The 23,285-nt window shown below is 31.6% G+C and overlaps 1 long non-coding RNA gene and 3 pseudogenes across 1 annotated transcript; 1 reads left to right on the top strand and 3 right to left on the bottom strand.

Annotated features, from left to right (window-relative positions):
* The first annotated feature begins 8,384 nt into the window (after window positions 1-8,384).
* Window positions 8,385-9,608, top strand: LOC129884263 (uncharacterized; annotated as a pseudogene).
* A 1,772-nt stretch (window positions 9,609-11,380) lies between these two features.
* LOC129884262 (uncharacterized) lies at window positions 11,381-14,244 on the bottom strand (annotated as a pseudogene).
* Window positions 14,240-15,806, bottom strand: LOC129887450 (uncharacterized; annotated as a pseudogene).
* A 234-nt stretch (window positions 15,807-16,040) lies between these two features.
* Window positions 16,041-16,819, bottom strand: LOC129887451 (uncharacterized). Its single transcript, XR_008766394.1, has 3 exons — window positions 16,731-16,819; window positions 16,495-16,598; window positions 16,041-16,413 (listed from the first exon to the last, which is right to left on the bottom strand). It is a non-coding gene; the product is annotated as an uncharacterized LOC129887451 (long non-coding RNA).
* Between the last annotated feature and the right edge of the window lie 6,466 nt (window positions 16,820-23,285).

Raw genomic sequence — 23,285 nt, 5'->3', positions numbered from 1 at the left:
GTTTAGGATTTAATAAGTTTAATAGGCTACTTTAATAGATGCAATACCTATATATTTGCTAATAAATATTTTTATAACATTATGTCATATAGAACTATGTTTATAGAATTTAATAATATTGCAAGCATATAAAATCAAGATTTTCATCGTAAGAAATATACATAAATCATGTCTTTAGCACTTAATGAATATTTTTAGTATTTTTGTAGATATTAAATTATGCTTATAAGATTACAAATATTTTCATCATATTGACTCATATAGAAACTGTATCTATAGAATTTAATAAATGTTTTCAATACATACTTTATTTAGAAACCATGGCCATAAGATTTTTAACCCTATAGAAATCATGTTTAATGTAGAATGTGGTCAATATATATAAATCATGCATTTAAGTTAATAATTAGTTTATCCGTTATGTAAAATTTATGTCTATAGGTTGTTATAAGTATTTTTATTATAATATTATTAATAAAAAAAAATCACACCTTTAGATTCTTAATAAATACTTCATCGCCTCATATTTAAACTATGTTTTTAGAATTGTAACAAATGTTTATCATAGTTTATGCATAGAGATCATGTCTATAGGATTTGATAAATATTTGTCATGTTATTTTATTTTAAAATCATGCTTACAATTTTAATCAATTTTCAACATATCATTTCATTTAGACACCATGCCTATAAATAACATTTAAAATAAATTTCAACATGTTTAACCCCCTAGATATCGTTTATAGGGTTTAATATTATTTCAAGCATATAGAAAACCATGTCGGTAAGAATAGTTTGAGCCTATTGGGTCCATGAGATCTAACAATATTTCCCGCATATTTTATCATATAACAATTATGTTTATAGGTATTATAATTCTAGCATGCCAATTAAATAGATATTAGGCCTTCATAAATATATTTTTTCATAACATTATATGTAGAAGTCATGCCCATAGGGTTCTAATAAGTATTTCTCATGTTATTTTATTTTTTAAAATCATGTTTATATTTTAATAAATTTCAGCATATCAACATTTAGAAGATCATATCTATAGTGTTCAATAAATTTTTAGCATGCTCTTAACTAAAGTCATGTTAATAGGGTTTTATAAAATATTATTAGTTAATAATTAAATTATCAAGCATGCTTCTTTTATCACAATCATCTTAGTAATTAAGTTTGCCCGTCATATTATTCAAGTTTGTACGCACACACATGATCATGATGATCTTTACAACTTATCTGTGTTTTCAAGCATGTTAATTAATTAATTTAGAGGCTTACTTGAGATTTTATGTGCTAACTGCTTGTCCTATCGGTTTTGTTTGACGATGTGTCTAATTAGGATGCCTATATTTCCTTTGGTCTAAAACCTACCCTAAATAGTACATCCAATGCCTCTTGGATATTAAGTTGGGACGTTAGACACCTTTTAAAGACGTTAGTTTTTATTATTTCTTTTAGATCGCTTTAGGATTATAATAATAAATAAACTTAAGAGGGGTAGGGGTAATTAGGCCCTTCGGAAATGATGGAAGTTGACCCGAGCAGAAAAATGACAAAAACTTTATATATTTTGTCTTCCGATAAATGAGCCGGCGCTGATCCGAAGAAAATAAGAATGTAGATAATTTTATTTCCTGTCGATTTTTAAATATTTTTGTTTGTATATATATTTAGGGTAGTTTAATATTTCAAAACTCAATGATTTTTTGACATCCTTAATCTTATTAGAGATTTCACCCAAATTAGATTTACAACATATTACATATTCATATATTTACACTTGCCTATTATCTTATTCATTTTCTTTTTATTGTGGCTATAAATAAAGTAATCATTGCTAATACTAGACATTTATTTTACCATAAATTAAGTAAGTTATTTATTCAAATGATTTTAAAATATACATTTGTATTTTTATATATTTTAAGTATATTATTTATTATTTATTTTTACTATACAATAAATATATTATTATTAAATTTGGTTCATTCATATATAAAACGTATATATATGACATACCTTATATTCTTACTATTTTCTCAAATTTAATAAGAACCCTTCTTCTTAATATTTCTAAAACGAACAAATGAATAAATATCCCTAATCATTTTTTCTAAAACTAAGTTTAAGGACTATCTTTGGATAGGCTCTAAGGGATGCCTAATACCTTCCCCTCGAGTAACTAAAACCCTTACTTAGAATCTCACAGGTTTCGCAAATCAAAACAGAGTTTACATTTACAATGGTTTTCCTAATATTTTCCTTAAAATTAGGTGGCGACTCTAAACAAACAATTACAAAATCAGAGGCATAGCCATTTTTATGTTGTGAACTATTTCGACCCGTTCGAAAATAGGGTGCGACAGTCGGCAACTCTAATCCACAACTGATGGTAGCCTGACCTCAAGCCAATCTTAGAAAACACGGCGACACCCTAAAGTTGGTCAAACATATCATCGATACGACACATAGGGTAATAGTTTTTCATCGTCACCTTGCTCGGCTGCTTATAATCAATACACATCTGCATAGTCTAATCCTTCTTCTTAAAAAACAGGAAAGGTGCGCCCCACGAAGACACACTCGAGCGAATAAATCCCTTACCTAGAAGATCCTCAAGCTACACACTAAGCTTCTTAAGATCTGCGGAGGCCATAAGGTAAGGTGGTGTAGAAATGGGATTAGCGCCCAGTTCTAAATCTATGACAAAGTCAATATCTCTCTCTAGGGTTAGGCCAGGTAGTTCAGTAGGGAAGACATCAGTAAACTCCCTAACCACAGGAACTGAATCAACAGTAGGGGCCTCATTGGACACATCATGGACATATGTTAAGTATGCTAAACACCCGAATGTAACTAGCTGTCGGGCTCGTATAAAGGATATGATCCTAGTCGGTGAGAGACTATAAGCACCCTGCCATAAGACCTTAGGAATGCCAGGCATGGATAAGGTAACAGTCTTAGGAAAATAGTCCAAAATCGCATGGTAAGGGGATAGCCAATCCATGCCCAAAATAACATTGAAGTCTAGCATATCAAGTAGAATAAGATCTGTCTGAGTTTCATATCCTTGAATAGTCACCACATAGGATCTACAAACCTGATCCACTACTAAAAAAATCCCCTATCGGAGTTGAAACATGCAATGGCACCTCAAATGACTCATAAATAATACCTAGACGGGGACCAAAATATATAGACACATAGGAATACGTGGAACCTGGAACAAATAAAGATGAAGAAGTCTGATGACAAATAAGGATAGTACATGTGATGATATCATCTAATTCTTTAGCCTCTTCCCTCACCGGAACAGCATAGAATGGCCCTATCGGCCTCCCCTATGACCATCTGCCCTGCCACCTGACCTGCCTCCTCGGAGACCTCATCGAGCACGCTACTGACCATCGTCATGGCCTTGACCCCAATCTATACCTCTAGGGGAAGGTAGTACTGGTCTAACCTGGCTGGGGCACTCTCTAGTCCAGTGAGCCATAATCAAAGTAGGCCGAAGCTAAGCGGTCTATGATAACTTATCTACGATAGAAAAGGAGAGGACCTGATCCCCTCGAGTTCTACTCTATGGTGGAACCCTTCGAACGGGGCTGACTACCCTTAGTTGTAGGTAGGGTGGCTTGAACCGGCCGACTATACTAACCCTACTGGTACCTATCCTACTGGAACGCTGGTGGGGTCTGTCATAACTATTATGGCCCGTAGACTGGGACCCACTGTATATGCCCTGATGGTTGGGTCTCTTATTGTTGACCACTTGGGCCTGGCGATGAATAATCTCGATAGTGCGGGCATGATCGGCCACATCCAGAAAAGAGAAACCCACAGAAACCAAGTGCTCGATCCCCAACCTCAGGTAGTGCCTCAATCCACACACAAAACATCGCACCCACTTCTCTTCAGTGGGTAGAATCACAGTAGCATGCCGGGATGACTAGTGAAATCTATCCTTATACTCGGAAATTGTCATATTACCTTGCTCCAACTGATTAAACTGATTCCGGAGTCAGTTCCTGATGCTCCTGGAGATGTATATAGACATAAAGGCCTCTAAGAATTGGGCCCATGTCAACGGTGGTGACCCAGCTAGCCTGGCCTACAAGTAAGAATGCCACCACTGCCTGGCTAACCCACGAAACTAGTGAGTGGTGAATTCAGCGCCTCTGGACTACACAAGACCCAACAAGTGGAGTTGCTTATGGCAGGTAGTCAAAACCTCTATGGGATCCTGCCAATAGCTCTAGAAAATATCGGGGGTGACAACCTCTGAAATACCCCCAAAATCTTCTGCTCCTGTAGTGAACCTCAGGTGCTGGCTAGGCGGACGGATCCAACAGTCCTGGTATGTCCTCCATTAGCGCTGAGGCATGTGGTATAACCCTAATAGCTGTGAAAAGTTACGCAATCGTTGCTTGTAGTGTTGGGGTCATAACTTATGCAGCTAGAGGCTATGCTTCTGCTGGTGGCCCCTCCGGCTGAGGAGGAATATGAGCTTCCTAATGCTCCTCTATATGCTCTGGGACTATGTCTGGGTCGGGAGCTGGTGCTGCTCCCCTTCCTACGCCACGGGTCCGGCCTCTAGTCCTGCCCAGCCCTGTGGGTCATCACCACCAGTGGTGCCACGGGTATGAACCATCACTGTGAACGAGTGAAACAAATGAGATTTCAGGAAACCAATAAGACACAAAACTGAACGAAATGATACAAAACGTTCTTAATGACATCATGTAGCCTCCCAAAGATAAGTTACAAATGTCTCTTCACCCATCCGTGGGACTCTACTAGACATCAGCTCTGTACAAGTGAGACTAACGAACCTGGGGCTTTGATAACAACTTGTCACGATCCGATTTCTCATATCATGATGATGGCACCTATTATAACCCGCCAATAGGTAAGCCAACCCGTAACCAGGAATGACAAGTAATGGATTATAGGGCGGAAACTAATCATGAATATGAAAAATTTAATATAGAAACAATAAATAAGAGGAAATAAAATGAAAACCTTATATATATATACACAACTAAAGATCCCTTCCAGAACCAGGTCACAAGTATGGAGCTTCTACAACATAAAAGATGAGTATAAGTCTCACAAGTGGACCAAAAGTATATACATCAACTGGCTAGTCTTGAAAATGCAAAAGACGGGCCATCCAAGATGAAGGAGGAAGAAATGATCTTAAAATAGCAAGTGCTCACCTTGGTCTCCGGAGCTGACTGCAATAAGCTTGATCTATCCGCGATGATGGTTGGTGCTCGGTCTTGCATCACAAAAGTAGATGCAAGTGTAGTATGAGTACAAAGACAGCAAGTACTCAGTAGGCATCATAGGCCGACTAAGAAAAAAAGGTAAAAACATCTTGAAAAAGAGTAATAAGCCTAAATAGAAATCATAATAAGCATCTAAGCTGGAAAAAGTTCTAGCCAAGAGAACTATAGCTAACTACACCTAACTGGGCCCCTATAAGCCCAACCGGGACACTCGTGCATAAGTTAAAATAAAAACCCGAACGAACCCCCATAAGTCCTCCGAGTACACAGAATGGCTAAAACTACTGAGGCTAGGAACCAAGAATTTGTAAAGCCAAGAGCCAAAGAACCATGTCATTTCTCGACCAAGAATCTCCAAGAATCGATGAATTAGGAATGCTTTAGGGGTCGAGGCTAGGACTGGGACCTAAATGCTCGCTCGAGTATTCAAGGTGGTTGAGGCCGGAGCTGGGTACTCATATGCTCGCCATAATGCATCAGTACGGCCAAGGACAGGGCTAAGTACCCAGATGCTTGCCATAACACATTGGTACGATTGAGGCCGAGGATGAGTACCCAGATGCTTGCCATACTAGCAAGTCGACAGAGGCCGAGGCGGGGTACCCAGATGCTTACAGATAATTATCCCAAGGTGCCGAATATTCTCCTTTCCAAATGGATGATAATAGTTTCAAGAATCACCTTCCCAATGAGTCAACTAATATACCACCAAAGCTTGAGCCGAAGCCAAAACAATACGATCACAAGGTCTAGTATTGCCGATGCATCTTGAAAGTCACAATCATGCTGAGTTATGGATAAGTTTATTCTTAAGAGCAAGATTATCACCTAGCTAAGAACGAACAACCAGGCACTAGCTCGCTATACCATTCTGCAAAGATCTAAGCCATCAGAATAATGCCGGGGTAACTAAGGCAAGTTTACAACCTATACTAAGGCCAACATCCTCCACAATATCAACAACATAATCAATCAACTCCTTCTACAATACTAACAAATCACAGAAAGGAACACATGCTTTCAATTACCCAAAAAAACTGATAAAAGCCTAAAATATAATTTCTAACACCTAAAATCTACAAATAAGCTACCCAACCCAAATTCCATCTATTTCAACATGCTTTCACACATTCCAGCTCAATCTAAAGGAATGAAAGTCGTAGCCTACTTGTAGGCTGAACACACACTCTCCAAATCAATGCGCCGAAGCTTTTCCCTTCAAAACAGCCTCATAATGCTATGAAAATCGATTTGAAAAAATTGATATGAAAATCCCTTGAGGATGCAAAATTGATAGCATATGCAAGTTTTTGAAAAACTTATTTATAATCCTCATATGGATTAAATCAAGAGAAAATTTTCAAAATAGCAATATTTTAGTATTTAATATGACTTCATAGCTACATTTTAATATTTATTGAAAATGGCAATAATTTGACTTGCTATTTTGGCCATTTATTTATTTATTTATTTTTATTTAATAGAATACATTTAATTAAAAACAGATTGGAGAAATTTATGAGAGAGTAGTAAATGCTAATTACGTTACTTACTAGGAGATCCAAATAGGAAATTCAGTTTTCAGCTTTTTCTCTTCCTCCATTCAATCTTCTTCCTCATCCTCCATAACGGTCTTCAAATATTCTGTAAATGCATTTCGTTTGTTAAATTTTGTGGCTACAAAAAAAAGATCATTCCAGACGGTTCGAATTCATTCTAATATCCTTCAGGTATTTTGAAATTAAACTTGTATCCAATTCAATTTTGATTCAAAATCAAAATACGATTTGAATTCAATTCCTTTTTGAATGCATCATGTCGATTGTGATTTTCTTGTCATATAGAAGATTATTTTACTGATACATTCGTGCTAATCCGGAGTTGATTTGAACTCTTATTTGATAGAGAATTTGATTTGGGTTATTTTTTTTAGTACGAACAGGGATGAGTAAAACACAAAATGGATACGAAATACATGTTCTAGGTTTTTTTAGAAATTGATATTTTGGAGTAATTTTTGGAATACGAACTGGTTGAGTTATTCAAATTTAATAGTTCTTTGAATACAAATCGACTGTTGAATCGTATTGAAAATTTTTCAATTAATGATTATGGTTGTATAAATTTGATTGTATCCACTTTGTTTGGGAATACAATTTTGTTGAGGTACTTTTTATTTGAAAACTTCTTTTTATTGAATAGAATTTGTTTGTTTATCTGATTTAGAATTTTGAATATTTGTATCTTAATGATTTTAGAATACATTGTGTTTGTGTCTGATTGGAATACATCTTTTTTCTGATTGGATTACATTTTTTTTATAATTCAATTAGATATGGGAAGCGTTAGTATTTTGATCATGCATTCGGAGAGATGGAACGAAGATTAGTATTTTGATCATGCATTTGGGGAGATGGAACGAAGATAATTGCTATATTGATTACACAATAGAGGCTATTATGGTGAAAGAGTATGCAATATTTAGAGATTTAACAGAAGAAGTTGCTAAACAAATTGGTGTTAATTTGAGATACAATTGTATGAAGTTGAAGTATAAAATCGAATGTAGCAATGCACCATTGGAAATACACAACGACATGGGTGTACGAGTGTATGTGTCGTTAAGAAAGAAAGAAAAGATTTGTCAAGGTATCCCGTATGTGTAAGAGTATTTGTCAAGGATATTAAATTGTTTGATAGAAATAATCAGGGAGAATGGGTTGGTACGTGTGCAATCGATGTAGATGATACAACTAATACACAAGCATTGGTGTTGAGTATGCCATTTGTGAATGATGTGATGAATCGTGAAATTATTTCAAACACTAACCAAAAGGAAGTAATTCAAGATCGAGTTTATAAGAATAAGGCAACATTAAAGGTTGTGATGACTCAATATGCCATTAACCATAGGTTCCAATGGAAAAAAGAGAGATCAAATAGAATCAAGTATGTGAAATTGTATAATTGTATATGTAAAAGAAATTGTTACTGACATACATATCCTTTAGTGTATTTATATTTATTTTCCATGTGGGCGTAATAGTTATACACTTATTTGTGTCTAAAAACTGTGAATGGATAATGAAGGCGTCGAATATTAATTACTCTGGGATGTTTAGAATCAGAACATTCATGGATGAGCATACACGTCCCTTGAAGGACCAAGTGTATTCTCAGTGGCAAGCATCTAGCAACCTGGTTGGAGGAATGATTAAGCCTAAGCTAATGAATCATAACAGAAAATTAACACTGAAGGATATATAAGATGATATTAGAATAGATCTTGGAGTAGATGTAAGCTACGCAGTGGCATGGAAGGCTAAGGAAAAGTCTATGAACTCATTAAGAGGGACACCGGTTGATTCTTATGGTAAATTGCCTAGTTACTTATACATATTGGATATTACCTACCCTGGATCACATAGAAGAATGAAGAAAACAGATGAAAATGAGTTTTTGTATCTGTTTATATATCTCTTTCCGTTCATAAAGGATTTTGAAAGTTGTAGACCAACTGTTGTAGTAGATGGCAGCCATCTGAGAGGGACATATAACGGTACATTTGTGTCTGTCAGTACTTTTGATGGTGCAAGTAATGGTATAAAATTGATACAAGATAATTGATTTAATAGTATTGTGTGATTTTCTTTGAGATAATGATTTTTTTAACTATCTCTTGTTTGTATTTAGGAAATATATTGCTGCTAGCATATGGTATTGTTGATTCTGAGAATGACGTTCCTGGACTTGGTTCTTTGAGCAGTTTAAAGAGGTTCATGGTGAAAAGGAAAACATGTGTGTCGTATCCGATAGGAACGAGAGTATTATAAAGTTAGTTTCGAGGGTATATAATAATGTCCCCCATTTTGCTTGCACATGGCATCTGTGGAATAATGTAAAAAATGATATAAAAAATCTCACAATAAGATTTCGAAAGTGTTTTATGCCATGGCAAAAGCATACAAACAGTCTGATTTTAATGAGCTGATGCAAAAAGTTGAACAAGTTGATTGTCGGGTAAAGAATTACTTAGAGTTGGCAGGTTATGAAAAATGGGATAGGGTATACGCAACACTTGACCGAGGATTCATTATGACATCAAACATCGCAGAATCCATTAATTCTGCAATTGTGTTGGCAAGAGAACTACCTGTATATGACTTTCTTGAGGATGTTAGGCAAATGTTTGGGAGGTGGAATCTCAAGAATCACACATCTGTTACTAATAATTTCACAACACTTTGTGGTAAACCTCAGAAAATGCTTGCCGAAAATGAAGCACAATCAACACGTATGATGGTATGATGTATTTATTTTTTGTTTCTTTTTATATTTCATTTGTTTATCTAGATTGCTGGATTAGTTTTAGTAAGGAAGCTATTTGAATTTATTTTTTTGTACTAACAGGTTGTAGCAACAAGTAATTATGTGCACAGTGTAGATCATGAAGGTACGAAATTTATAGTATGCCTCCAAAATAAAACTTGTACATGCAAGAGATTCCAAATGGATGAAATACCATGTTCTCATGTTTGAGCTATTTTGAAGAAGAAGCATTATAATCCTGATCCATATTGTTCTGATCTATACAAACCAAAGACGTTGCTCGCTACATAAAGCATCCAATACCACCCTTACCTGATCGAAGCGAGTGAAATATACCTGCTTATATCGAGAATGAAATAGTACAGCCACCAAAATTCAAAAAACTTCCTGGTAGGCCACCCAAAAGATTTCGTGATAAGTCGTACAGTGAACTATTGGGAAAGAAGAGTCAGAATTCGTATAGTACATGTGGATATAAGGTTCACAATAGGCGGTCGTGTAGGAATGGACCACGTGAGGCTTAGTTACTGCTTTGTATTTATTTATAAATAATGTTAAATTTTTTTATAGAGTTTTGATTCATTTGAAATTATTTCGTTGTTAGATTATCATTAATGAACCTTTTAGTTTGGTTGAAATATATTCAGATGGTAGTTTGACATGTATCGACTTGTTGTGCTTGACACATATTGCGACATTACTTATATACAAAATAAATAAGAATACATTTTGAAAAATACAACAATCATGATACATAAAATGGAATGATGAAATACATAAAACGAAAAGATGAAATACATAAAACAAAAAGATGGTTTGATGATAAAAGAATTGGACCATAGTTCATATAAGATAGAAAAATGAAATGAAATACAAAGCAGATTGAAAGGAATACATATATATTATCGAAAAGGATACAAAAAATGCCATGAAATACAAATCAGGTTTAATAGAATACAAATCTACTTGTTTGTAAATTATTGAAAAGGATACAAAAAATGTCATGAAATACAAATCAGGTTTAATAGAATACAAATCTACTTGCCTGTAAATATTCATAAAGGATACAAAAAATGTCATGAAATACAAAACAGGTTTAATAGAATATAAAATCAATTTGCCTGTAAATATTCATAAAGGATGCAAAAAGTGCCATGAAATACAAATCAAGTTTAATAGAATACAAATCTACTTGCCTGTAAATATTCAGAAAGGATACAAAAAAAGCAATGAAATATAAATGTAGAAATGAAATATAGATCTAGTTGCCTATAAATATCTAGAAATAATACAAAAATTTCAATGAACTACAAATAATGTTGAATGGAATACAGATTTATATGCCTATAAAAATGCAGAAAGCATAAAAAATGAAATTAAATACAAATTGCATGAAAAATATACAAATCGAAATATACAATACCAAATGATAAAATACAAAATAAATGATAGCTAAACGATATCATTTTTGGTTAATCTATAAAATATTCAAAGGATACAAGTACTATTAACAAAAATACAAATTTATAAGACATGAAATTACTATAACTAGTTAAATGGCATACATTTGGTATTGAATACATTCTAAAATTGTAGATAAAATTCCAAATAGAAATGACATATATATGGATTAAAATACTGTTTGTTAAAGGATATAATAATCATAAAAACTACAGAAATAATGAAATTAGCAATAAATAGAAATATTTATTATTAAAAATACTAAATATAAAAAGATATTAAGTAGGATGCAAATAATGAGAGATGATATATAATAGATAATAGACTACATAACATACTAATCTGCTACAAAAAGATTGTTGCGCTACGACTAATTAATTTCAATTCTTTCACTACTCTCACACAGAGTCTGTTGCCTATTAATCCTAGGAGGTGCCTCGCTGTCACTTGTGGCTCCAGTTTCAATCTTTTGCTGATCATAGTTCCAAAGAAGGGTAGAGTATCTTGAACGGAGAAATTCGACATCAAACATACATTCTGGGTTGCCTTTGCCATAGGACAAGTACTCAGCATATGCAAGCATGAAAATACCACAATCCCTGTGTGAAATCATAAAATAAAAAAATTAAAAATTAATAACATATTTCCCAGAGAATATATTTGAATTAGAATAATAAACTGAAAAAAATTATATAAACCTACAAGCTTCCAGGTGGCTGTTGAGGTATATTTTTGATGAAAACCACATCAAAGAAACCATTTTCATCTTGGGTCGATGACGTATCGATTCCTTTCTTCTTGTAGAAGTTAGTCATCGTTAGATAGAAGAGGAAGTAGCTGAGACAACTTTTCAACTTCATATTTTACTGCTGCATCATGTCCTGATAATCTATAGGAATCATAAACGTTTATACGTTTGTCGAGGAGTGATACAAAAGCCAAAATCCAATGCATTTTCTCCTTAACATGTACAGGAATAAAAACATAGTCCACGTATGCCATGGAATAGCAGCGTGCAACTTGTATCCTTCAATGTAGTCACCTATAATATGTTCTTCATCAACAGAACTTTTCTCACTTTTCAGGTCGAAATAGTTATCCCAAATCTTTGAAATCTTTGTCATAAATACACAATCTGTAGTTGTATATCTATATGCGTTGACAACATTATATTTGGCTTTCTTTCGCAGATAGTATAGAATAACGTTGATATGCTGAAAAATATAAAAAAGGATAAGAAAAAAATACATAATTTAAATAATACTCTTGATTTTTAAATGATACAATAATATTGCTTACCGAATCAGTCAACGATTGTCCTTTGAAAGAGAGCTTGTAGAACCAATTTTTATCAGCAATTAGTTCAACACCAAAGTTCATGGGTACTGTGATTCTTGTAACGGTCTTGGCCTATAAGCCTTCAATATTGGGAAAAAAAAATACAATATCGATGAAATAATTCAAACAAAATTTAACTGACAAAAATAACACAAAACAGATCTAACTTGTTTTCATGCTTGACAAGAATTCCTTCTCTGGACTATGTATGATATGCATCCCACAAAGTTGTATCATGATCGTTGTAGATTAGATCAAAAATGAAAGAATGTTTCAATTCAAAAATGTGAGGCTCTATTGAAGAGCTACCTGATAAGAGTAACCAACCACTAGATTAATACTATGTATGCCGAATGTTCTACTTAAACGTGTAAATTATTTAATACATTCTAAAATTGTGGAAAAAGGTACAATACCAGCAGATGATCCAAATGATGTGAGATAAGGAGACGTATTGAAAGGACCTGGACGTCTGATTCTGCACATTGGTAAAGGTGTCTGATCATCAATTATTGTGGTCTGATCAACCTTTGTGCCCTGATCTTTCTTGGTGGTGGTCTCCGGTATGATGATTTCCTTTAAATTATTCAAACTTAAACAGATCATCGTCCAAATCAAACCTACACTGATTTGTAACATTTGCAGGGTGCAAAATTTGAAGAGGCACTGGATACATGGATTGATTTTCAGAATCTTTGTTTTCGACTTTCGCTATCACTTCATGAGCTTCTTTGGGTACTGTTGGGTCTGATTTTGAAGGTATCTCAAATACAAAGCTTGAATGAGGCGCCTAAAAATATTAAACAAGTAAATATAAAAAAAAAATAAGATGACAATATAATCACTTCAAAACAATTAATAACTGAACATACTTGTGGTATTGTAGGTTTTGTAGCACTTGGTACAATATCAGTTACAATCAGATTATGAACAGGTGAATTGATCCCAAAACTCTGAAAAAATACAGATTTAAAAGTGATTTATGCATATACTTAATAAAAATTATTCAACACATAACAATATTGACCCAATAACTTACTGATTCATTGACATCTTTGCCATCACTTTCTATGCCATCCATGCTCGTAATGTTATCGACAGGATGCTCGACACCAATATTCTAAAAAAAAATTAAAAAAACTTACTAAACAATTATTCAAACAAATATAATACAGTATATGTGACAATTTAAATATGAGCACCTCTGTATTCTGAACTTGATTTGTGTCTATCTTATCATGCATTATTTGAAAATCAACAATTGTAACTGGTGGTGACATTTTACTACCATCTTCACTTGCTTTTTCTGAAACAACTGGATCATCACATTGAGTATCCTGTATAAAATTAATGAAAGGTACTTACAATATCAATTAATGTGAATAATTCAAAAAGAATAAATAATTATATAATGACATACTTTTTGAGCAGACTGTTTGGAATTCAGAGAATCCATAACGAGCTTGAATTTAACATTTATCAATTTACGGATGTCTTGAAACTTCTTTCTGACCTGAGAGTCAGATATCATGTTATAAATTTTGATAAAATAAATAAATTTGTGAACTTAAAATATAATCAAAGTCTATGTATAAAGAAAAATTACTGCACTGTATACCTCTTTCCTGAACGACTGCTCTTCAGAATGACTTGCTCTTGGTCTGTTAGAATTTAGGGACTGGGGTTTATTTGGTAAAGAAGTTTGCGATACTGACTTCTTTGGAGCAACATTCAGTTCTTTATCAAGATGTTTGGTGGCTGTATCTTTATCACAAGAGGTTTTTTGGCAAGGCGAGGCTCTATCTTGTGTGCGGATTGATCATCCACATCAGAGCAATGTTGTTTCATCCTTTTTTTGACAGGTAGTGAAGAAGATACAAATTTATCTTTTCTTTTGTTCTTTTTTGCTGATGGAGGAGGGTTTTGAAAATCGTCGTCTGAGTCTTTTTTAGACGATGAAGTAGCATCTGATTCATCATCTGATGAATCTAATTTATTTTCTTCAACTTGATTTTGGAAACCCTCCGGTGGCAATTGGAGAACTACAAGCTCTCTTGGAAAGGGAGTTATATTCCTGAACTTCAACCGGAAAAAAAAAGATCGATTTGATGAAAGCAAACATAAGTACTACTAGAAAATGAACAGATAAGATAGTATTTTATACATTAATTTAACAAAAATACCTTGTTATTTGAATCGCTGAATATGCCTTTCATTAATTTGTTATAACGAGGCTTTGCTTCTATCGTCTCCCAGTTGAGCAATCTGGGAATGCGATCACCAACCTTACGAGCAATTTTGAGGTTGGTAGATGAGCTACACTCGTATAGCCATACTTGCAAGGCAATAGGCATTCCGCCTATTCTTTCAAACTTCTTTGACCCCGTCATTCTCTTGCAAATGCTCTTTGCCAACAGATTGAAAGCTTTCTTACCCTATGGATAATCTTTGTATCGTTCGCTCTCAACCAAATCGAAATGAATCCTAGGTATTCTTTTTGTATTCTTTTCACCAGAATAAACAAAAGTATGGATGAAATATAAGATGGCAAACTTTAAAGCATCTGCGTCATTGTCATCCCACACCTTTTCCTTAAAATTCTCAATCAAATCTATTTTTTGGACATTACTAGCATCCTCAAAATACTGTTGCATAAACCTATTCGGTACTTTCGTGTCAAATTTAAAATCCTCCTCATCGCCAACACAATTTAATCCAGTTATTAATGCAAAATCTCTAATTGTGAATGTCAAAATCATTCCATTAACGCGGATGGTAAAAGCTTGACGAGAACTTGTTTCGAGTTCTAGAACCATAAGGCATCTAGGTATTTGTGCTTGAGCATAACAATTATTCATTCTCATATAATGCCCAAAGCATGTGCTCTCACAGAATACCTTATACACATGCTGGGGAAGATGCTCTGTGAAGTCTTCTATAATCAAATTGTTACTATAGCACTGCATGTGTGGTGCTTTAGTTGGGGAGTCTTAAACATGAAATTCAATTCCCTGCATATGTTTAATTATATCAATAGATTATGATTTAAAGTGACAACAACAATAAAAATATAATAGAAATAAAACTACATATAAGAGTGAATAAATTAACACTTAGGATACACACTGAAATTCTTGTTAATGTGGCTTGTATATTAATTGTTATTTGTATCTCATTATTATTCTAATTATTTTTGCAAGTATGTATTCCATGATACAAATCACACTACACTAAATCTTAGGGTACATTAACAGAATCCTCTATACTATATTAATAGATAGAATACCTTAACAAAGGCACACTTGTATTTCAAAGTGGACATGATACATAGGATACATTAACAAAAGAACATATTCATTGGCATATTTAATACATATAAGAGATAATATACTATGAGATATGATACAAAAACAATAATAATTCATATATTATTCATATATGATACAAAACACCATGAGAGGTAATATAATTTCAGTTAGGATAGAAAAACTCCTAAAAATATATTGTGATTACATTATCATAAAAGATACAAATTTTTTTGAATAAATTGACATATAAATCACATTGTATGTATCCTAAATGTAATTTGTAGGCTAATGTTTATTGTATACATATAACATAAAAGATGCGAATCAAACTACACTCAAAATTTAGGATACAATAATAGATAGACTGTGATAGTACCTAGGATACATTAATCAAGCAAACTTGTATTTCCATAGGCAGGATACAAAAAAATCAATGCTAATGCAGTTTGAATACAACATTCACTTAAGCTTATAAATACAAAAATTTAATAAAATTTGCACATGCAATGACATTTATGAGTAAAATACTTCCTCATCAATTTGAAGTTCATGAATTTGTTCATCCCCAGTTTGATCCTCAACCATAATTCCTGCTTCGGTTGAAGGTTGAATATTTTGCATGGGGATTGGATCATGAATAAACTTCGATCTCTCTTCGGCTATTTTAGACGCAGCCCCTACATTTTCGATCAATCCTTGAGTAATGCAAAGATCAAAAGAGGGAAAATCCCCAAAAATTTGATGATTATATGGGATACCTCTTGTAATCCTCCTTGAATCAGACATTGAAGTGAAATTTCGTGCTTTTTCTAATCAAAATTCCTACTGAAATAGACGAATTTTTTTCTTTTCCTTAACCTAACTAAAATCAAAAAATTGATAAACAAATATAAAAGCCGAACATGAACCACAATATAAACTAGGAAATACCGAAAAATCAGAAAAAATACAAATCAATAAAATCTAGCGTGATTTATGATGAATATTTTGTTACCTGAATTAGTGAGATTCTTTTGAGGATAGATTTTGAAAATTTTGAAAAAAAAATAGAGAAAAAGTAAGAGAGTACAGCGGGAACTGAAGAAAAATTTAGAGAGAGAATAGTGAATTGGGAAAATAAAGTGACCATTAAGATATAGAAGACTTAATGTGGGAAATAACGTGTCAGTTCACTATTATTTTATTTTTTAAAATTTTTCTACAAATGTGCATAAAAAGTAGAGAAAAATTAGGAACTAAATTGGGATACTTTTAATTTGCCATATAACTATAAGATATCTATTATTGATAATTTTTTTAAACTATAGTCATTTTCATTAAATAAGTTGAGAATTTTGATTAGTTCACTAATTTTTTCTTAAATCAATCAAGAATCTTTTGTATTATTAGTCAAGTTGATGACTTGAATCAAAACTTTTGAGGAGTTTTCAAAAGACAATTGATTATTTGCGCAAACAAGTTGAAGTGAGGATCAGAACTTGTAGAATTCTTTGATCATGAAGTAAGGAATTTGCAGAATTCTTTGATCATGAAGGGATAATTCAGAAAAGGAGATAGAATGAAACACATTTCGTCAAAGCTACACACATGAGCTCCCAAGAATGGTAATATCAACGTGCAATAGATTTGTTCAAAGTAGTAATATGACTGATTTATTCATCAAGTCTCTACCAACTACAATATTCGAGAAGATGGTGCACAAGTTTGGAATGTGAAGATTCAAATCATTTGGATTGATGTTCTCATTAGGGGGAATTAATATGCGATGTACTCTTTTTCCCTCACAAGATTTTGTCCCATTGGATTTTTCTTATAAGGTTTTTAATGAGGCCTCGAAAATGGGTATTATTAGATATGTATACTCTTGGGAGTGTTATAAACATATTTGTATTCTAATGAATGTCTATTATGTGGATTCTTTGGTAGAAAAGCTAGGAATAGACCAAGTTAGTTTTTCCCTATAATGATTTTCCTTCATTGTAATTAACTTCTAAATATCCTTCAAGAGGAATAAGAAGCTTTCTCTCTTTTCCCTACTTTCTCCTTCTTATTGTTTTATATAATTTCATAGCAATTTACTATTGTTTTTTTCAATTAGTTATCACTTAACTATTAACTTAATATTTATGATTTTAAGATTAATTAAAGTAATAAATGTTAAATTTCTACTTATTTGTAATAGTTTAGAACTCCTACTAATCAATAGTTTTAATAGTATTGTATTATGGTATCTCGTGTTAATGTAGGAATATGGGAGAACAAACATGGTATAGTTTAGTTGCTGATTTAGGGGATAGGTCGTTTTTCTTTTTGTTATGTTTTAAATAAGGTAAAATATTATTCTCCTACTATGAAACCTCCAAATTATGAGAGACAGAATGAAGGAAGAGTCCTACACCTAAAAGTGAAAGGAAATGTTCTAATTTATTTTTAATTGACAATTTTTCCATTATAAAAACGTTTTTATCAAAAAAAAAAAATCTTATGAGAAAAAATCACTATATCTGTAGTATGTGAGTACAAAGAGTAAAATTTTTAAAATTGATTAAGAATTATAGTTTAAGAGCTAAATTTCTTTTGTTTTATTTGAAATTGTTAGAAATTATTTTTCTAGTTTGAGTTGTTACAAACATCTCCTCCTATTTTTTTTTTCATATAACAAGCATGTATCCAAAATGGAAAGAAAATTTTTTTTTTTTTAGATATAATGCAAGGTAAGACTGCGTACAATAGATCATTGTGGTCGGGCCCTTCCCCGGACTCTGCACATAGCGGGAGCTTTAGTGCACCAAACTGCCTTTTTTATAATGTTCCATGAATGTTATTTTTCTTTTTCAACTTTTCAGTTTTCACTCATCAATATGTTTGTAGTCTTTCTAAAGTTATTAGACAGTATTTGATTAATATATGAACAAATCTATATAAACAATTATTGATTGATTCTTCAATATTCTTATGCATGTAAAGGAAAATTCATGTGGAGTGCATTATTTGAGACTTGTGCAGATTACGAGCGGATCTGAGGCATATTTTTTTCTTAATTTATTTCTCATTCATATTGGTATTACTTATGTTGTTACGGGCTGCACTAAAGTGTAATTTTTTCTAGAAAGAATATAAATTCCAAAAATCATTTGTAAAAGAAGATAAAGTGAAATACAATAGACAAAAGCATATTTGAGATACAATATTTATTTATATTATTTAAATAGATATAACATTTATTTAAATATCAATTGCTATTTTTTATAATTTTGTTTTTATATATAATTTTATTGATTAATGCGAAACACACGTGCAAAACAAATATACTAAACTAAGATGCTTCTTGAATCCTAGTGAATCTTGAATCCGCTTGTATAGGACGACGTGCATGCAAATTAAATAGTGAAACATTAGCCTGTTAACTAATGGGAGAAAAATATCATATATATATATATATATATATATATATATATATATATATTAAAAATGGGAAACTTCAAAGTGTAAAGTTGAATTACCGTTATATCTATATTAAATCAAAATATTATAAAATATCTAATTAATTAAATATAAAATAATAATCATATTATGCTATATTGAATACCAAACTGGGAAAGTTTTAAATCAAAAGTTGATCATAATAATAATAATATTAATCGTAATAAATAATAATAAACCCTTAAAAAATTGATTAACTAAACAAAACCGCACTAAATGATTGCAGTAACAACAAACTAAAGTCCATCCATTTGCCTTTTCATTTACTATGGGCTAACCATACAACTCTCACTTTTCTTTAGGGAAAAATTACTTGAGTGAGTTCTTTTTAATAAATAATTATTAATTTTAACAATATTTATTATTTATTATTATTTATAGAAATATATTTATAATACTATAATAAATCTGCATTATGTATTAAAAGTGAATTATGCATGTGATATAAATGTATTATAAATATTTTTAAAAATATATTATGCTTATTTTTGTAAGAAATTGACACAATGTATTATAAGTGTATTAAAGTGTGTGATAAATGTATTATTCATCAATAAAATTTGTATTATATGTGTTTTATAAATTATTCTCTGTAATATGTATTATAGTATATTTATGTAAGCTTCCCTTTCTTTACTCTTTTTTTTGGAAAAGAACACTTATACCCCCCTAAAAAATATTTATTTTTATATGTCTCATTACTCTCATATTCTTTTTTTATTTTTAAATAACATAAATTTATTTTTAAATTCGCACACTGACGTTATGATGACGTCAGCATCCACTCTATATAATACCGATAGGGTATCAATATACTGATGAAGTTTCACAGAGGATTACGCTCAGTCATATATGATATCGATATGGTATCAATATACCGACGGAGTATCAAAAAAAATATTTTTTCTATTAATTTAGAGTTTAATAAATAAGATTGTGACTTTAATATTTTTATCTTAATTATTTCATTTTTATTTCTTAAAAAAGAGTTCAATCATATATGATACCGATAGAGTATCAATATACTGACGAACTATAACAAAGAATTAAGCTCAGTCATATATGATACCGCTATTGTATCAAGATATCGATAGAGTATCACAGAGGATTAACTCATAACAATGATGCTGACGTCATGCGCGAAAAAAGAAAGGAGAAAGTGGGGGTAAGAGGGTGAATAGATTGGGCTATGAGTTCATTAAAGATAAATAATTTGGGTTGGATCCAATTTGGATAAATAGTTGGGAAAACTACACAAAATGGATCCTTTAAACAAAATGTTTATCACTCCATACCCCTTCCCTAAATAATTTCTTTATATTCCCTTCGGCCAAACTAATTACCCTTGTACTCTCTTTAATTATTTTAAATTCGTGCGCTGACGTCATCGTCCACCCTACATGGTATCGATAGGGTATCATATACCGATGGAGTATCACAGAGGATTAAGTTCAGTCCTATATGATATCGATAGGGTATCTACATACCAACGGAGTATCACAAAGAATATATTTACTAATTAGTTTAATAAATAAGATTGTGATTTTAATAATTTTTTCTTAATTGTTTTATTAATTTTTTTTAAAAAAGAGTTCAATCCTATATGATACCGATAAGGTATCAAGATATTTTTATGGTATTATTGAAGATTTTAAAAGTGTCTTATTAAGGATTTTCAATGTCATGATAATATACGAATATACAATGGTAGTATCATTAATGTAATATCGAATGACTTAGGAAAACCTTTATGATACCATCAAAGTATATATATACTATGATGTTATCATTCAATATTTGTATGAAACGATCCTTAATGATTATATGAAACGATCCTTAATGATGTCATGTCAGTATATGATGATTTTATAGAGATGTAGCTAAAGGATTTAAGTAGACATCAATGATAACATGACAATATATAGATATACTGTAGTGGTATCATTAAAGACTAAAATAGTCTCAATGATACCATGTTAGTATATTGATACTACGACGGTATTTTGCTAGCGAATCTCATGCTTTGGGGGGTATGGATTATAAAGGGGTATTTATTTGTAATTATTTTGCTTTTATGGGGCATGAACTTAGTTTTTTCCTAAATAGTTTCACAAATGGGTCTATTTTGTGTAGTTTACCCTATCTTTTTTTTGGTTTTGAATTGTATTAAATTTTTCATGAATAAAGTGTCAAAAATATACCTAAATTATTTTTTCTTTTTGGAGCTTCATACCTAAAATATTAAGAGTGTGAGTTTCATACCTAAACTATCACTCATTAGTTTGGAGAAACACACCTTAGTGGTGTGTGTAATACACTCTCTCTTTTATTTTAAAATATTTTGCCACATGACATTGCACATAGATAAAACATTTCACCTTGACAAAAATTAAATAAACTATTATTGTAAGTTAAAAATTTAAAGATTAAAGTATCACTATCCAAAAACAAACAAATTTATTTTAAAAAAATAAAATTAAAAATAATTTTGTTACACAACTTCACCACCTCCTCTGCCGTAACCCCCCCCCCCCCCCCCCAAAAAAAAAAAAAACACCCACTCCTCCCAAAAAAATTTAGATATTATTTTTATTTTAAAAAAATAATCTAACGCTTCACTCTTTTTTTTTTTACATTTTGTTTTTCCGTTTTTGTTAGATATATACATGTTTTTAGGAAAGTAATTTTTTCTACTTGCGTAATATACCAAAAAATAAAAAAGTATTTTTTAAAAAATCTTTTCTTCAAATAGAATATATTTCCTGAAAACATATGTATATAAATACAAAACGAGAAAAAACAAATGGTAGCGGAAGGTTATGTGGGATGCGATAAGATTTTATTTTCTGAAAAAATAAGAATAATATCTAAAAAATATTTGGACGGAGTGTGTGTGTCTGGTGGGGGTGAAGTAAGAATTTTTTGTTAGAACTTTTATAAAAGAAATTTAAATTTTAAATTTTTTTTTTTTTTGGGGGGGGGGGGGTTACGGTGGGAGGAGGTGGTGGAGTGGAGTAAGAAAAATGATTTAAATTTTATTTTCTTAAAAAAATATTTTTTTTTGGATAGTGATACATTAATCTTTAACTTTTAACTAATAGAAATAATTTATTTAGTTCCAAGGTGAAATATTTTATCCATGTGAAGTGTCATGTGACAATTTTTTATAAATAAAACCGAGAGTGTAGTACACAACCATCAAGAGAGTGTAATAAAAGAAAGATTTGTGTTTCTCAAATTAATGAGTGATAGTTTATATATGAAACTCACACTCCCAACAATTTAGATATGAAATTCAAAAAATAGATAATTTAGATATGTTTTTGAATAAATGAAAGATTTAAAGGCAAAATATTAACATTTGATGATTATTTTGGTCTTTCAACTTTTTACTTTGAGGCTTCCCATTTATAATATAGTAAGTCAAAAATTGAATTAGTAAAATGCCCATAAAAAATTGATTAGCATTTGTACCCTTCAATCCTATAATATCTTTTATGTTATTATTGTACCTAAAATTAAATATACATTTCAAGTTATGTATGAAATAATATTAAATTGTAGTAAGTTATTATTATCAAGAAGACAAAAAGAGCCTAATTATATTGTTTAATTAATTATCCATCAGGAAAGACTTCATCATGGATGTACCTTTAATTCTTTAATAGTAGAATCAATTGCACATTTAAATTTAATAGTTTTTGGGATTAAATTCGTATTCCATATATCTGTTCTTTCACTTCTTTGTAACGGGTAATCATAAATTTAAAATGCATTTTTAAGAATATCTCCCCAGCATGACTTTTGAGTTTTCTACAGTATTTTAGGCAAACTTTTGGCTTATATATATCATGAGTGCTTAACAAGAAGTGTCTCTGCGCCACGATACAATCTTACTAGCAATTGATATTTGCTTAATTAGTTAGGTTAAGATATTGAATTGTGGTGATGGTTATAATACAATCTTACTCTTGATAGCTAATTTTTTTTTGCTTCTTGTAGTTCCCTTGCAGACTAACTGCAGTAGAGGTCCTAGAGGACGTAGCTGTAAAGTTGAACATTACTT

Source organism: Solanum dulcamara, chromosome 4, assembly GCF_947179165.1.
Source record: "Solanum dulcamara chromosome 4, daSolDulc1.2, whole genome shotgun sequence".
Taxonomy (NCBI): domain Eukaryota; kingdom Viridiplantae; phylum Streptophyta; class Magnoliopsida; order Solanales; family Solanaceae; genus Solanum; species Solanum dulcamara.
This window is presented reverse-complemented; position numbering and strand designations above follow the sequence as displayed.